We start from the raw sequence: 13,595 nt of genomic DNA, 5'->3' as shown, positions 1-13,595 counted from the left end.
CCAATGTCACCCAATGCAACCAGCAGCAGAGGGATGGCGACAGCTTGGTTGTGAACACCAGCTTCTCCTGAGGTCTTGGTGAACGCAAGCCAAGCAACATGGCTCCTCCAGGATTCCATGAATTCAAAAGTGTTTTTCAGAATTAATTACAAATCCCATTAACAGTACCCCGTCGCAAGTGTCTGGGGAAGCTGGTGGCAGCTGTGCGTCTCCTGTAGCTTCTGCTTCGGCATGGGGCAGGCTCCAGTGGTGGTGAAGCCTTCCCGGGGCAGCGCAGGCTGTACAAACCAGTCCCAGTGAGCCAGGCCAGCTCCAGAGGGAGGGGGAAGGTTGGTTGGGTTTTTTTTTGCATTAAGGCCGGTTAAAATCACTGGCGAGAAATGAGAAACTTGTGGGCACCTGTGTGCATCCTCAGGCCACCCAGGCATGATGTGACACCAAAAGATGGGGTACACCACGCAACCACCCACTTCTGCTCTCCATCCCCACTACGGACACCTCATCCCACCAATAACCCTTTCTGCCCTGCCATCTGAGAGATGTAGATGACTTCCACTCCCACCCAGTGTCATGGTGAACGCAAACATGCTGGGGAAGAAGGCGAAGCTGAGCTAGTGCTGGTGGCCACAGAGGACATGCCCTCAATAAATTGCAGCTTGTTATGAAATACTCCTGCAGCAGGTTCCTGGCCGACAGGCACAGCAGGATTTAGTCCTGCAGAGACAGTAGAGGCAGAAGTTTAGTTCTGTCACTGCAGCTTCTCCTACCACCCAAGAAAACAGGTTTTTCTTCTCCTGTACCATGACTGGTGGACAGGGGAGGCCGAGGGTTGTCTCTGTAGGAGAGGAGACAGGAGCAATGGCTTTTCTGAAGGAAACATGAGACTACTCCTAGTCAACCTGGGTCCCTAAAGCTTCAGAGGTCCAAGGACTGCCTCAAATGAGTCTCCGAAAGCTAACTCAAAAAAGCAAAGATCTCAAGCCCATTATAGAGACACCATCCCCATTCCTGGCCAATGTTTGGGTACCTCTACATTGCAGAAGACTGACAATGACAATGCAGAGTCCAGCAAGCAGGACCCACCATGGCACAGCCCAAAGCAGATGTGGAAGAAAGAAAATCTCTCTTTTCAGCAGGAAAGTTGACCATTAAATACACAAAAGCTTTGAGAAGACTGAATGTCATTCCTATTTCAGTCTGAAATGAGCCAGAAACATTTATCTTAGGATCACCAGCAAGGTACCTATGTTGTAAATTACATATATGCACACACATATATATAAATAAATAAAAATAAAGAATCCAGTCTTTCAAACAAACAGAAAATGATTGGTTAGCTACACCAGCCCTTTATTTCAGATGACTCAGTAATGCACCAATTATACTCAGGTAGCAGAACTGCACCTTTGCCAAAGAGTTTCACAAGAACATCCCAAAGCATTTATGGAGATTACTCATCCAGAAGCCTCAATGCTTCCAGATTTCTGAGACAGGAACAGTTGTCCTTCCCCTAACCTGATCAAGACCATGAGCTACCACAAACAGAGCAGCAGACTTAACTCTGAAACTTAACAATGGCATGTGTAATGTCTTAATACTTCTGCCAAACTGAAGAACAATTAAATCATTAGTAACATTCAATTGCTCTGTATTTTAGCAGAAATAGTCAAGCAATATGCAAAATGTGCCCCAAACAGCTCATGAAGCAGCTCATCTGCTGTCCTCAGCTTCCAGAGAAACCATAGGGTCTTGCTGTTCTTTTAGATATAGCTGCTCACAAATATACAAGACCCCAAAGACTCCCTTGAGCAGCAAGAACATGAAATTAAATAAAGTTCAGGAGGATTTTCTTGCTGCTCTGCAGAGACCTGCGGGCAAAAACTCAACTGGTGATAACTAGCGCAATTTCACATCACTCCTGCTGGGAAAAGACTGAGCAGTGGCAAGGACAGTTGCAAGGAGAAACAGGAGACACAGAAAGGAGAAGGAAGGGGAGAGTCAACATAGCAAAATTTGTCCTCACCAGGACGCCACAGTAGACTGAACTCAACGAAGCACTTCATCCCAAAGAGAGCAAAGAAAGAGTATTTTTCTCTTCCAAGACCAAGTGCTGAAGGAGGGACATCTGGAGATGAAGCTCAGCATCTCATCATCTTCCCTTCCACAGTATGGATCAAAGGCTAACAACTATGAAGGATGTTTTCATGCTTTACACGTTATTTTTCACAGCACTCAGGAACCCTCCCTAGACCATTCCCAATGCCTTTGTGCGCAAGGCTGACTCAGCTATGGGAACAAAGGTGTCAAAGCCAGCCAAGCCCCTCAGGTAGCTCACTTCTCTCCCAAATTCCCCTGCAAAGGCAGAACTGGTGTTCAATTCATCTCCACAAGTGGTTTCTCTGGTCTCCTGTTGGCTGGGGAGCTCCTGGGTGCTGGGCTTTACCCTCCGGCTCACCTGCAACAAATCGCTTCCCTACATCACCTTCACCATCTAACCGCTGCTCCTCTGCTTTCCTTCAAAAGCAACCTATGATCTTATAATTGATAAAAAACCATGCTTCCTAAGAGCTGGACAAGTCCCATGACACTTTAACCACAACACCTTTAATTCCCAGAGCCCTTTGATGCAGAAATCGCTCCGCAAGGAGGGCTTGGACAGAGCTCAGAGGGAAAGAGCTTTACATCCAAGCACAGCCTGAGCTTCCCAAAAGAGACACCGCTCGTGTCTCTGCCAAAGATAATACACTTAACATGGGGAAACCACAGCCTACAAATTTTACTCAAGGCTCAAAGGAATAAAATCCAGTGCAAGGTTTTGCTCTTGGACCTCATGATTAGCAAGCACAGAGCAAAGTCTTTATGGTCCTTACAGGGAAAAATAAGGTGAATTGACACAATAGTTATTTTTTTTTTCCACTCGCTGGAGACAAAGTGTGAATATTTGCTTGTCATGGTCACATAAGCTGTAAGTGGAAAGGGATGCTTCGCTCTCTATCCCGTGTGCCACCCTCCTGACAGTGTCTGGATGCTCAGAGGATGGTCCACCATCAAAAAGCCTTCCTAGATTTTGGAGAGCAGTGACTACTAAATCACCTGCTCTTATTTCGGTATCTTTGTATTGAGAGAAACAACTTGGAAGCCTCCTCCCATCTCTTTCATTTCTGGTAACAAGGTTGCAACTTCAAGTTTCATCCTATACCTGCCTGCGTGGTGGAGGAAGAGTAGCATGGATGACTAGAGCGGGAGTGAAGGTAGAACAGACAGACATGTGGAAATGGCCTATTTCAGGGGACCCACTATGTCTCCAGAGAGGCCTGGGGCACTCCAGCCCTTATCCTCGTGCTGGGAAACAGCACTTGCGCCTTTCCAATCTAATGGGATTGCTACCTCATCCAGTGTGAGGTCTTACTGGTGGGGGGACTCATCCCTTCCAGAGGAGCCTGACAGAGGCAACAGCCCCGGGAGATGAATCTTAGTCTCATTTTATGGAAAAACAACTCCAAGGATCAAGTTTTGAGGCACTGGGACACCAGGGACACCCAGCAACTGTTCTTCCAGACATATGGCATCGCTGGGGGCAGCTGTGGCAAAAAACATCCTGCAACTGCCGGCTGCTCCACTGCCACTAACGTCTGTTATCCCCTATTGTCACCCACAGTCCCCGAGACCACGTGCAACCAGAGTGACTCTGCAGGAAAACAATAACCATAAAATAACAATAAAATTTAGTCCCTACTGAGTCCTCGCTTGCTACACCCAAACCGAACCCTGCGTCAAGGATGAGGAACACACCTCCCAGGAGGTGGGAGATGCTCCCACCTCTGGATCACACAACAGTGGACATCCCACCCGGGGATGTCCCCCGTTGGGAAGATGCTCAGGGTTAAACCAAGCAGTGCCTTTGTGCCTGCTCACACTGCCACCACTGCTCTCATCCTCCCGCCCCATGCTTTGTTGGGCACGAACCACTGCTGCTGGCTTTGTTGCAAAGGGGATAACGATGAACAACGCTAATTGTGATAGAAACCAGCCGAGAGCTTGCATCCCATGGGCTTCCCTCTCTCTTTTTTTTTTTGTCTGTGAGGATCTTGCTGAGGGAGACAGAGGGGTCAGGCCAGCCCCGTCCTTCATCAGAGCTAACTAACTGCTCCGGGAAGCTTCCAGAGGCCAAGCCGTACCCTAGACCCCGTTCCCACCCTTCCCGCCGCTCGCTTGTGCAAAGAGAGGGAAAGGGTGGGGGCTCCACATCACGCACAAATTGTCAGGAAAAAAAGAAAAAAATCATACGGGACGAGGACGCTCACGAAAACCAAATCCCCGTCCCGGCTTCATCTGTAAAATTAAAACACTCAACTCCACGGCGGCCCAGTCGGCCACGCTGTTTGCAACCCAGACCGCACCCACGCGTAGGGGTTTTTTTAATTATTTCTGAGGGAGACAAAAGGCAGGACGTGCCAGTGCCCGCCCCCGCCGCACCGGCTGCTGTGTCATGCCGTCCCCGTCCCTGTCCCTGCCCCTGTTCCCGGTCCCGTCCTTACCGTGCTGCAGGGCCAGGCAGTGTCAGAGCCCCGCCGGAAGCCTCATGGGCTCGGAGCTGAGATGAAGGAGGGGCCTGGGGAGGGGAGAGACGGCGGACGGTGGGGACACACGCAGGGAACCGTCCGCCCGTGAGGGGACACCCGGCTCCGGCAGAGGGACGGGCCGAGCCAGCCGGGGAGTGACGCGCCTGGTCCCGCCTCACCTCGCCCGGCCCCCGCCACCTCCTCCGCCGCCGGCCCTGACGGGAGATGTAGTCCCGGCCCAGCCGCCCGGCCTGCCCGCCCAACGCGGGACCAGGGCCGGCTCCCCAAAACTCCAAAGGCTCTGCCACAGCCCCCCTCACACCATCGAGCCCACCCACCCCGGCGAGACCGGCTGTTAAAAAAAACCCTCGGCTTTCAGAGCAGCTTTTGTGGAGGTTTTTTTTTTTTTGGAGGGGGGGTGTTGTTTTTTTTTCTCTCCTCGGGTTGAACACCATAATTCTCATTTCTCCCTGGTCAGCCAGGCTGGATCCTTTGGCATTCCACCCGAGAAAATAATCCTTTCCCATCCCTCCTCCAGAGTCAGCAGCATCCATCCCGGCTTTAAGGAGAGATGAGCTAAAAAGAAGGAAGCTGCAAGGGTTTCTGTATAAAGCAAGCATTTCCATATAAACACACAAAACTCTGAATCCAGAAATATAAAAACCAGATTTTCAGCACCTTTTAAACACCCAGCTGGACCCATTTAGCCCCTTCAGGCCTGCTCAAAGCCACTTGGAAATGTTCCTACAAGCGATTTAAATCACCTTCTCCTTCTATCAGGCCCTCCAAATCACCAACCCGCCCAATCATCCCCTTTTCCTGCTTGTTTGGGTTGTATTCCAGAGGTAACTTTATTTCTAGCCATGGATTCTTTGTTTCCCTCTGCCTGGTCCTGCCCTAACATTCACCTGGATAAATGGATCGCGTTAACGAAGATCAACAGAAGAACCGCAGCCATAAATTCACCGGAAGAGCCAGCCCCTGAAGAAACCTTAATTCTACTTGGACGGCAAAATCGGATTCAAAAGACCTCCCTCCATGCTGTGGTTTATTTTTGGCAGTATCATTTGCTGGGCAGGTTGCCATGACAACCTTATATTCACTGGATGGTGGCTATAATTGGGAGAGCATATAGTTAATTTAGCTCCAGGTATATTTATTTTTTTTTAATTTTGTCATATTTTAAGCAAGGGGAGCTGCTTGGATTTTTATATTTGTATCTATGATCATACTACGGTTTAATTATTAAGCCGAGCACCAATGGCATCACTTCGGCGAAGGCTGAGCTGCTGCGCAGAGCTCACTGGGGCAGATGACAGCTCTGCCTGCATCCCGTTTCCCCAGCTCATCTCCCACATCCCCTCCAGCTCCCTGAGAGCCCCCAGGATCAGGATTTCCTCAGGATGGTCCTGGTGTATGACAGTAGAGTTGGGGAAAAAAATGGTAGGATCCGCTCTTGCATTAATGACCATTTTTTGAAACACCAGTGCGATTGGGATTGGCAGCTTTAACCCGATAACGATTCATCTCGGCCTACGAGAAAACTGAGGAGAGATTTCTCACAAGGGCACGGGAGCCGTGCGAGGTAGCGCGCCCGGCTCGTGTAATAACTAGCACTACCAAGAAAAAGAGACGAGTGGTAGTAGTGGGTGACTCCCTCCTGAGAGGTACGGAGGCACCCATCTGCCGCCCCGATGCGCTCTCTCGGGAGGTATGCTGTCTCCCAGGGGCTCGTATCAGGGAGGTCACCGAGAGACTACCTAGCCTCATAGGGCCCACGGACTATTATCCACTGCTGGTGTTTCATGTGGGGGCCAGCGACACAGCCGGCAGCAGCCTGAGAAACATCAAAAGGGATTTCAGGGCTCTGGGTTCAACAGTCAAAGGCTCTGGGGCGCAGGTGGTCTTCTCATCAATCCTCCATGTCGAAGGGCAGGGACCTGAAAGGGCCAGACGTATCTGGCAGGTCAACTCGTGGCTCAGGGGGTGGTGCTACAGCCAGGGCTGTGGGTATCTAGACCATGGGGCGTGCTTTGAGAAGCCCGGGCTGCTAGGGGCGGATGGCATGCACCTAACAGAGAGGGGGAAGAGTGTGCTTGGACAAAGACTTGCCAGGCTCGTCCGGAGGGCTTTAAACTAGTGTTGCTGGGGGAGGGGGAGCACAGTTCAGCCCACTGCTGTCAGCATGGTGCCAGTGCCAGCACCGAGGGTCCAGAAGCTGAGGAAGGATCGCAGATAAGTGCAAATGAACCTAAACTGCGGTCCAATGTTTGCTCCAGCCAGCAACTCGGCTTTGTAGGGGGCCCAGCTGAAGTGTCTCTATACCAATGCACGCAGCTTGGGGAATAAACAGGAAGAGCTGGAGATGCGTGCACACGAGCAGGGCTACGACCTTGTTGGCATCACGGAGACGTGGTGGGATGACACATACGACTGGAGTGTCAACATGGAAGGGTATAGGCTTTTTAGAAAAGACAGGAAGGGGAGACGAGGAGGGGGTGTCGCTCTCTATCTCAGCAACCGGCTGGAGTGTGTGGAGCTCCGCCTGGGGATGGAGGAGGAGCTGACAGAGAGCTTATGGGTCAAGATTAGAGGATGGGGACGGACAGGGGACGTTATGGTGGGGGTCTGTTACAGGCCGCCTGGCCAGGAGGACAGAGCAGATGAAGTGCTCTATAGGCAGATAGGAGCAGCCTCACGGTCACAGGCCCTGGTCCTCATGGGGGACTTCAACCACCCTGACATCTGTTGGAGAGACAACACAGCAGGGCACAGGCAGTCCAGGAGGTTCCTGGAATGCGTGGATGACAACTTACTCCTGCAGGCGATAGAGGAGCCGACAAGGAGGGGTGCCATGCTCGACCTTGTGCTCACCAACAGGGAGGGGCTGGTGGGGGATGTGAAACTAAAGGACAGCCTTGGCTGCAGCGACCATGACATGGTGGAGTTCAAGATCCACGGAGCAGCAAGGAAACTACATGGCAAGCTCTCTGCCCTAGACTTCAGGAAGGCAACTTCGGCCTCTTCAGGGACCTGATGGGCCAAGTGCCATGGGAGGCGGCCTTGGAGGGAAGAGGGGCCCAGGAAAGTTGGTCCATATTCAAGGAGCACCTCCTCCAAGCTCAGTAGAGGTGCATCCTGATGAAGAACAAGTTGGACAAAAAGGCCAGGAGGCTGGCGTGGATGAGCAAGGAGCTCCTGGACCAACTGAAAGTGAAAAAGGAAGCCTATAGAGGGTGGAAGTGGGGACAGGTAGCCTGGGAGGTCTACAGAGAGGCTGTGCGAGTGGCCAGGGATAAGGTAAGGAAGGCCAAAGCCCTGGCAGAACTGAATCTGGCCAGGGATATAAAATGCAACAAGAAGAGCTTTTATAGGTACGTAGGGGACAAAAGAAAGTCCAGGGAAAATGTAGGCCCCCTCCGGAAGGGAACTGGTGTCCTGGTTACCCAGGACATGGAGAAGGCTGAGGTGCTCAATGACTTTTTTGCCTCAGTCTTCACCGACAAGAGTTCCTGTCCCACCACCCAAGCTGTAGAAGGTGCAAGCAGGGACTGCGAGGATGAAGAACCGCCCACTGTACTCGAAGAGCAGGTTCGGGATCATCTGAGGAACCTAAAGGTGCACAAGTCCATGGGACCTGATGAGATCCATCCACGGGTCCTGAGGGAACTGGCGGATGAAGTTGCCAAGCCACTGGCTATCGTATTTGAGAAGTCGTGGCGGTCTGGTGAGGTCCCCGATGACTGGAAGAGAGGGAACATAACCCCAATTTTTAAAAAGGGGAATAAGGAAGACCCAGGTAACTACAGGCCGGTCAGCCTCACCTCTGTGCCTGGCAAGGTCATGGAGCAGATTCTCCTGGAAACCATGCTAAGGCACATGGAGAGCAAGGAGGTGGTTGGTGACAGCCAACATGGCTTCACCAAGGGCAGATGGTGCCTGACCAATTTGGTGGCCTTCTATGACGGGGTGACGGCATCGGTGGACAAGGGACGAGCAATGGATATCATCTACCTGGACTTGTGCAAAGCTTTTGACACTGTCCCGCATGACATCCTTCTCTCTAAAATGGAGAGACATGGGTTTGATGGATGGACCACTCGGTGGATAAGGAGTTGGCTGGATGGCCGCACTCAGAGAGTGGTGGTCAACGGCTCAATGTCCACGTGGAGACCGGTCACGAGTGGCGTTCCTCAGGGGTCCGTGCTGGGCCTGGCCCTGTTCAACATCTTTGTCGGCGACATGGACAGTGGGATAGAGTGCACCCTCAGCAAGTCCGCCGACAACACCAAGCTGTGTGGTGTGGTTGACACACTGGAAGGGAGGGATGCCATCCAGAGGGACCTTGACAGGCTGGAGAGGTGGGCCCGTGCCAACCTCATGAAGTTCAACCAGGCCAAGTGCAAGGTCCTGCACCTGGGTCATGGCAATCCCAGGCACAAATACAGGCTGGGTGGGGAATGGATTGAGAGCAGCCCTGAGGAGAAGGAGTTGGGAGTGCTAGTGGACGAGAAGCTCAACATGAGCAGGCAATGCGCCCCTGCGGCCCAGAAGGCCAACCGCATCCTGGGCTGCATCAAGAGGAGTGTGGCCAGCAGGTCGAGGGAGGTGATTCTCCCCCTCTACTCTGCCCTGGTGAGACCCCACCTGGAGTACTGTGTCCAGTTCTGGAGCCCCCAACACAAGAAGGACATGGACCAGTTGGAGAAGGTCCAGAGGAGGGCCACGAAGATGATCAGAGGGCTGGAGCACCTCTCTTATGAGGACAGGCTGAGAGAGTTGGGGCTGTTCAGCCTGGAGAAGAGGAGGCTCCGGGGAGACCTGATAGCGGTCTTCCAGTACCTCAAGGGGGCCTACAAGAAAGATGGGGAAAGGCTGTTCAGTAGGGCCTGTTGCAATAGGACGAGGGGTAATGGTTTTAAAATAGAGGTGGGTAGATTTAGATTGGAAATTAGGAAAAATTTTTTTACGATGCGAGTTATAGAACACTGGAACAGGTTGCCCAGAAAGGTGGTGGAGGCCCCATCCCTGGAAACGTTCAAGGCCAGGCTGGATGAGGCTCTGAGCAACCTGATCTAGTCAGGGATGTCCCTGCTCCTTGCAGGGGGGTTGGACTAGATGACCTTTGAAGGTCCCTTCCAACCCTAACCATTCTATGATTCTATGATTCTATGATTCTATGACAGGACAAGGGGTGATGGCTTTAAACGAAGAGAGGAGATTTAGATGAGATTTAAGGAAGAAATTCTTTACTGTGAGGATAGTGAGGCACTGGCCCAGGTTGCCCAGAGAGGTGGTGGATGCCCCATCCCTGGAAACATTCAAGGCCAGGTTGGATGGGGCTCTGAGCAACCTGATCTGGTTGGAGATGTCCCTGCTCCTTGCAGTGGGGTTGCTGGCACATCAGGCCCTGGCCTCACGTGATGGGACCTCTCCAAGCATCCCGCTCTTGCCCCAAGCTGCTCAAGGCATCCCTAACCTGGTGACATTGCAAAACACCACCGGGTGCTCACCTCCATCCTTGCTGGAAGCAGGAGGGTGGCTAGGGACTGGGTGCTCTGGTTCTGGAGCCCAGATAGGTGCTGGATCAGGGCTTGCAACTTCCAGCCTGAGATTTCAGAGGGGGAAATGACTCATCCTGCAAAGCACGGTGTCTGCCGGAGCATGGGAGGGAGCTGGATTCATTCCTCTAATAGGCAGAGGGGAATTTGGACCAGAATGACTAAAGGAAAACCCAAGGAATGTGGCACGTGGGATGGGTGCTGGGCAGCATCTGCCTGGGACTCAGGAAAAGATGCCACCTCTGCCATCTCGCTCCCTCCCTCGTGTCGGTTTGAAGCTCCACAGCCACAGTGGTCATGGTGTTTGTTATTAACTTGTCCCAGTAGGAATAAAATGAGGCTTTGCAGTAGTTGGGGCCTTTTCTCTAGGTCCAAAGAGCAAAGTAGAGCTGCTGGTCCCATCCCCACGCGGGTGCAACCCTGCTCCCCTCCGGCCTGGGGCCTCAGCCCCTCTGATGTGTGCACTCAGCAGATGGGCCTCCTCTTTTTGTCCCTGCTTCTGATTTAATCCCATTGTAGCTTAGAAAGCAGGGAAATTGGGAAAGGAGAGGGTTTCTGCTTAAAAGAAAGAAAAAAAAAAAAAAGAGAGGAGTTGTGAAAAGCTGGGGCTGGAGGAGGGAACGGAAGCATTCTTCTTTCAAGGAAAAGATGCTGTGGCTGCTGTTCTGGGTACCATACGCCAGGTAATAACATGAGATGACTCAGTGCTTGGGAAATTAAATTGGCTCTTTATTAAAAGCGTGTATTTAGGGAGGTGGTGAGGCATCAGGGGAGTTCCTCCATCGCTGTAGGAGAGGGAATTGAGGCAGGCTGCCTGGCTCCTTATGCTGCCAAGTGCAGAGTCCATAAGATGCTGGGACCCGCACGGACAGGCCCGTATCCTGCCTCAGCATCCTCCCAGGGCTGCTCCCGGGAAAGCGCTGAACATCTCTGGGAAGATGTTAAGAGCCTCCCTAAACTCTCTCCGAATTCAGTGGAAACTGGTGGATCTCTGCCAGTGGGAAACACTCCAGCCTCAAGAGTTTTGTCCCAGGAAAAGAGCAAGAGACGGAAAGAGCAGCCGGGGATGCAAAGATATTTGAGAGCACAAACTGCAATCAAAAAGATGCTGTGCCAAACTCTTCCCTCGCCCTGGCAATACCCTTTAAAATGGCTTAGCAATGATGGGAACCTGCTGCTTCGAAGAGGAAATATAGAATATTTACAAAGTACCTTGCTCACAGCTGCAGTGTGCTGGTAGCTTAGCCCTCCACATCCCCTGTGTGGAAAGCTCAGTTATACATACAGATCGGTACTGAAAAAATAAACTAAAGAAGAAGGGAATGCCTTTCTTCTTCCTCAAGTGCTTCTGGCATAGGTGAGATGATGGGGATGTCTCCCAGGATGGAGACACAGTGATGCCTCAGCAGGTTTCTAAGAAGCAATCTGCCAAATGCCATCATGGCCACCAAATCCTTAGATGCTCCATCAGAAACTCCTGCAGAAAAAGAAACCCTTAAAATAGTTGAGTCAACAACCTTCCTGCCAGAGTCAGAGAGATCATTATTCTGGCTGAGCTGTAGTTGAGTTGAAAGCAAATAGACCTCCTATAAAAACCCAAATAATAGACCTACTGTAGAAGCAAGGACTGGAGACAGACAAGGTCTTTATTCCCATCCTGACAGAGCCAGAACGAGCAGCTCTGCCCTCCTTCCCAAGTGCAGAGACATCTGTCTGTGCCTGCGGGGCCTGGCTGCATTGGACGTGGGGCTCCAACGGTTCTTCCTCCACCCAAATCTTGTGGGGTGAGGTAGCCTGGCTGCAAAGGTAGAGAGAAACGGAGATGATGGGATGTGAATGTGGCCAGCCAGGACATTCGTGGCAAAAGAGACAGCACAAAACTGTCAAGACTCTCTCCTATAAATATATATAAATAAAATTTTAAAGCAGAGTACTCATGGATGAAGCAAGAAGAGAAGCTGGTTTTGAAATGCCAAGAGCAGGGACAGGCTCTTTCTCCCACTTCTCAGTTATTTTTAGAAGGGCATTTGTATCCAGTGCAGCGATCAGTGCCAAGGCTGTTTTCAAGTCAAGGCTAGATTTAGTGGTATTTGGTGGAGGTCTGCAACAAGATGGGTCTGGGCTTCTGGAGAGCTGGGCTTATGAAGACTGCTTTGCTGCAGATAGGTTGAAATCCAGCTCTGATGCAGCTTTCCATACTGCAGATGAGAAGATGTAACTCAGAACATTTGGATTTTCTCCTTCACTTCCCATGTTGCTTAAAATAATATCCCTAATTTCCCGTATTTTACTGTGGTGGTTTAGCCCGGATCACCACACAGTTTCTTACTCACCCTCCCCCTACCCAGTGGGACGGGGGAGAGAAATTGGGAAGAAAGGAAAACTCGTGGGTTGAGATAAAAACAGTTTACTAAAATACTAAAAACTACAAAGCTAACAGAATATAAGGATATTAATATCTGCAAAATATACAAAATGAACAATGTACAATTTCTCACCACCTGATGTCTGAATGACCGACGCAGCCCGTCCTGAGCAGCGATCACAGGAACAACACCGAGCAGCAAGCAAAAGGGAGGGGTGCAAGCTAGCAAGGTAGAGGGTACGATGCCAGCAAGCAAGAGAGGAGAAAAGGATGCCAAGGGTGCCCGAACGGACACCCAAATGGAATGGATGCCAGAAAAGAATGCCCCCTCCCATGGGCAACCCCCACTTATATACTGAGCATGACGTTTATGGCATGGAATGCTCTCTTTGGCCAGTTTGGATCAATTATTCTGTCTGTCTTTCGCCCAGCTTCCCGCATCTGCACGTTAACGAGACTTTAACGAGACTTGGAAAGCCAGACAGTGTCCTTGGTCTCATTAACAACAACTTGTATCATCAGAATGTTTTTATCAACATTCTTCACATATGAAATCCAAAACACACCGGCTACTGAGAAGAAAATTAACTCCATCCCTGCTGAAACCAGGACATTTACATAACTCAGCTGTGTAATGGGGCTACCTGGACATAATTCATGACCTCCCCCTCTACTCTGCCCTGGTGAGACCCCACCTGGAGTACTGTGTCCAGCTCTGGAGCCCCCAACATCAGAAGGACATGGACCAGTTGGAGAAGGTCCAGAGGAGGGCCACAAAGATGATCAGAGGGCTGGAGCACCTCTCCTATGAGGACAGGCTGAGAGAGTTGGGGCTGTTCAGCCTGGGGAAGAGGAGGCTCTGGGGAGACCTCATAGCAGTCTTCCAGTACCTCAAGGGGGCCTACAAGAAAGATGGGGAGAGGCTGTTCAGTAGGGCCTGTTGTGATAGGACGAGGGGTAATGGTTTTAAAATAGAGGGAGGTAGATTTAGTGTGGACGCGGAAGTAACGGACACTGCTGACGACCAATATGATCAAGCAAATGCCAATTTATTGTTGATACATCCCGGTTAATATAGCCCTTCTAATTCCGTATCATGTGCAAGCT

General features: G+C 51.1%; 1 long non-coding RNA gene across 1 annotated transcript in view; it reads right to left on the bottom strand.

The window, feature by feature from the left end:
- LOC147596580 (uncharacterized) overlaps positions 1 to 13,595 on the bottom strand; it is an 88,060-nt gene that overhangs the window by 17,745 nt on the left and 56,720 nt on the right. The gene's annotated exons all lie outside the window — the stretch shown is intronic.

The sequence above is a fragment of the Chlamydotis macqueenii genome, chromosome W (assembly GCF_036417535.1).
Source record: "Chlamydotis macqueenii isolate bChlMac1 chromosome W, bChlMac1.mat, whole genome shotgun sequence".
Taxonomy (NCBI): domain Eukaryota; kingdom Metazoa; phylum Chordata; class Aves; order Otidiformes; family Otididae; genus Chlamydotis; species Chlamydotis macqueenii.
Note: the sequence above shows the minus strand (reverse complement) of the source record. Positions and strands in the feature narration are given on the sequence as shown.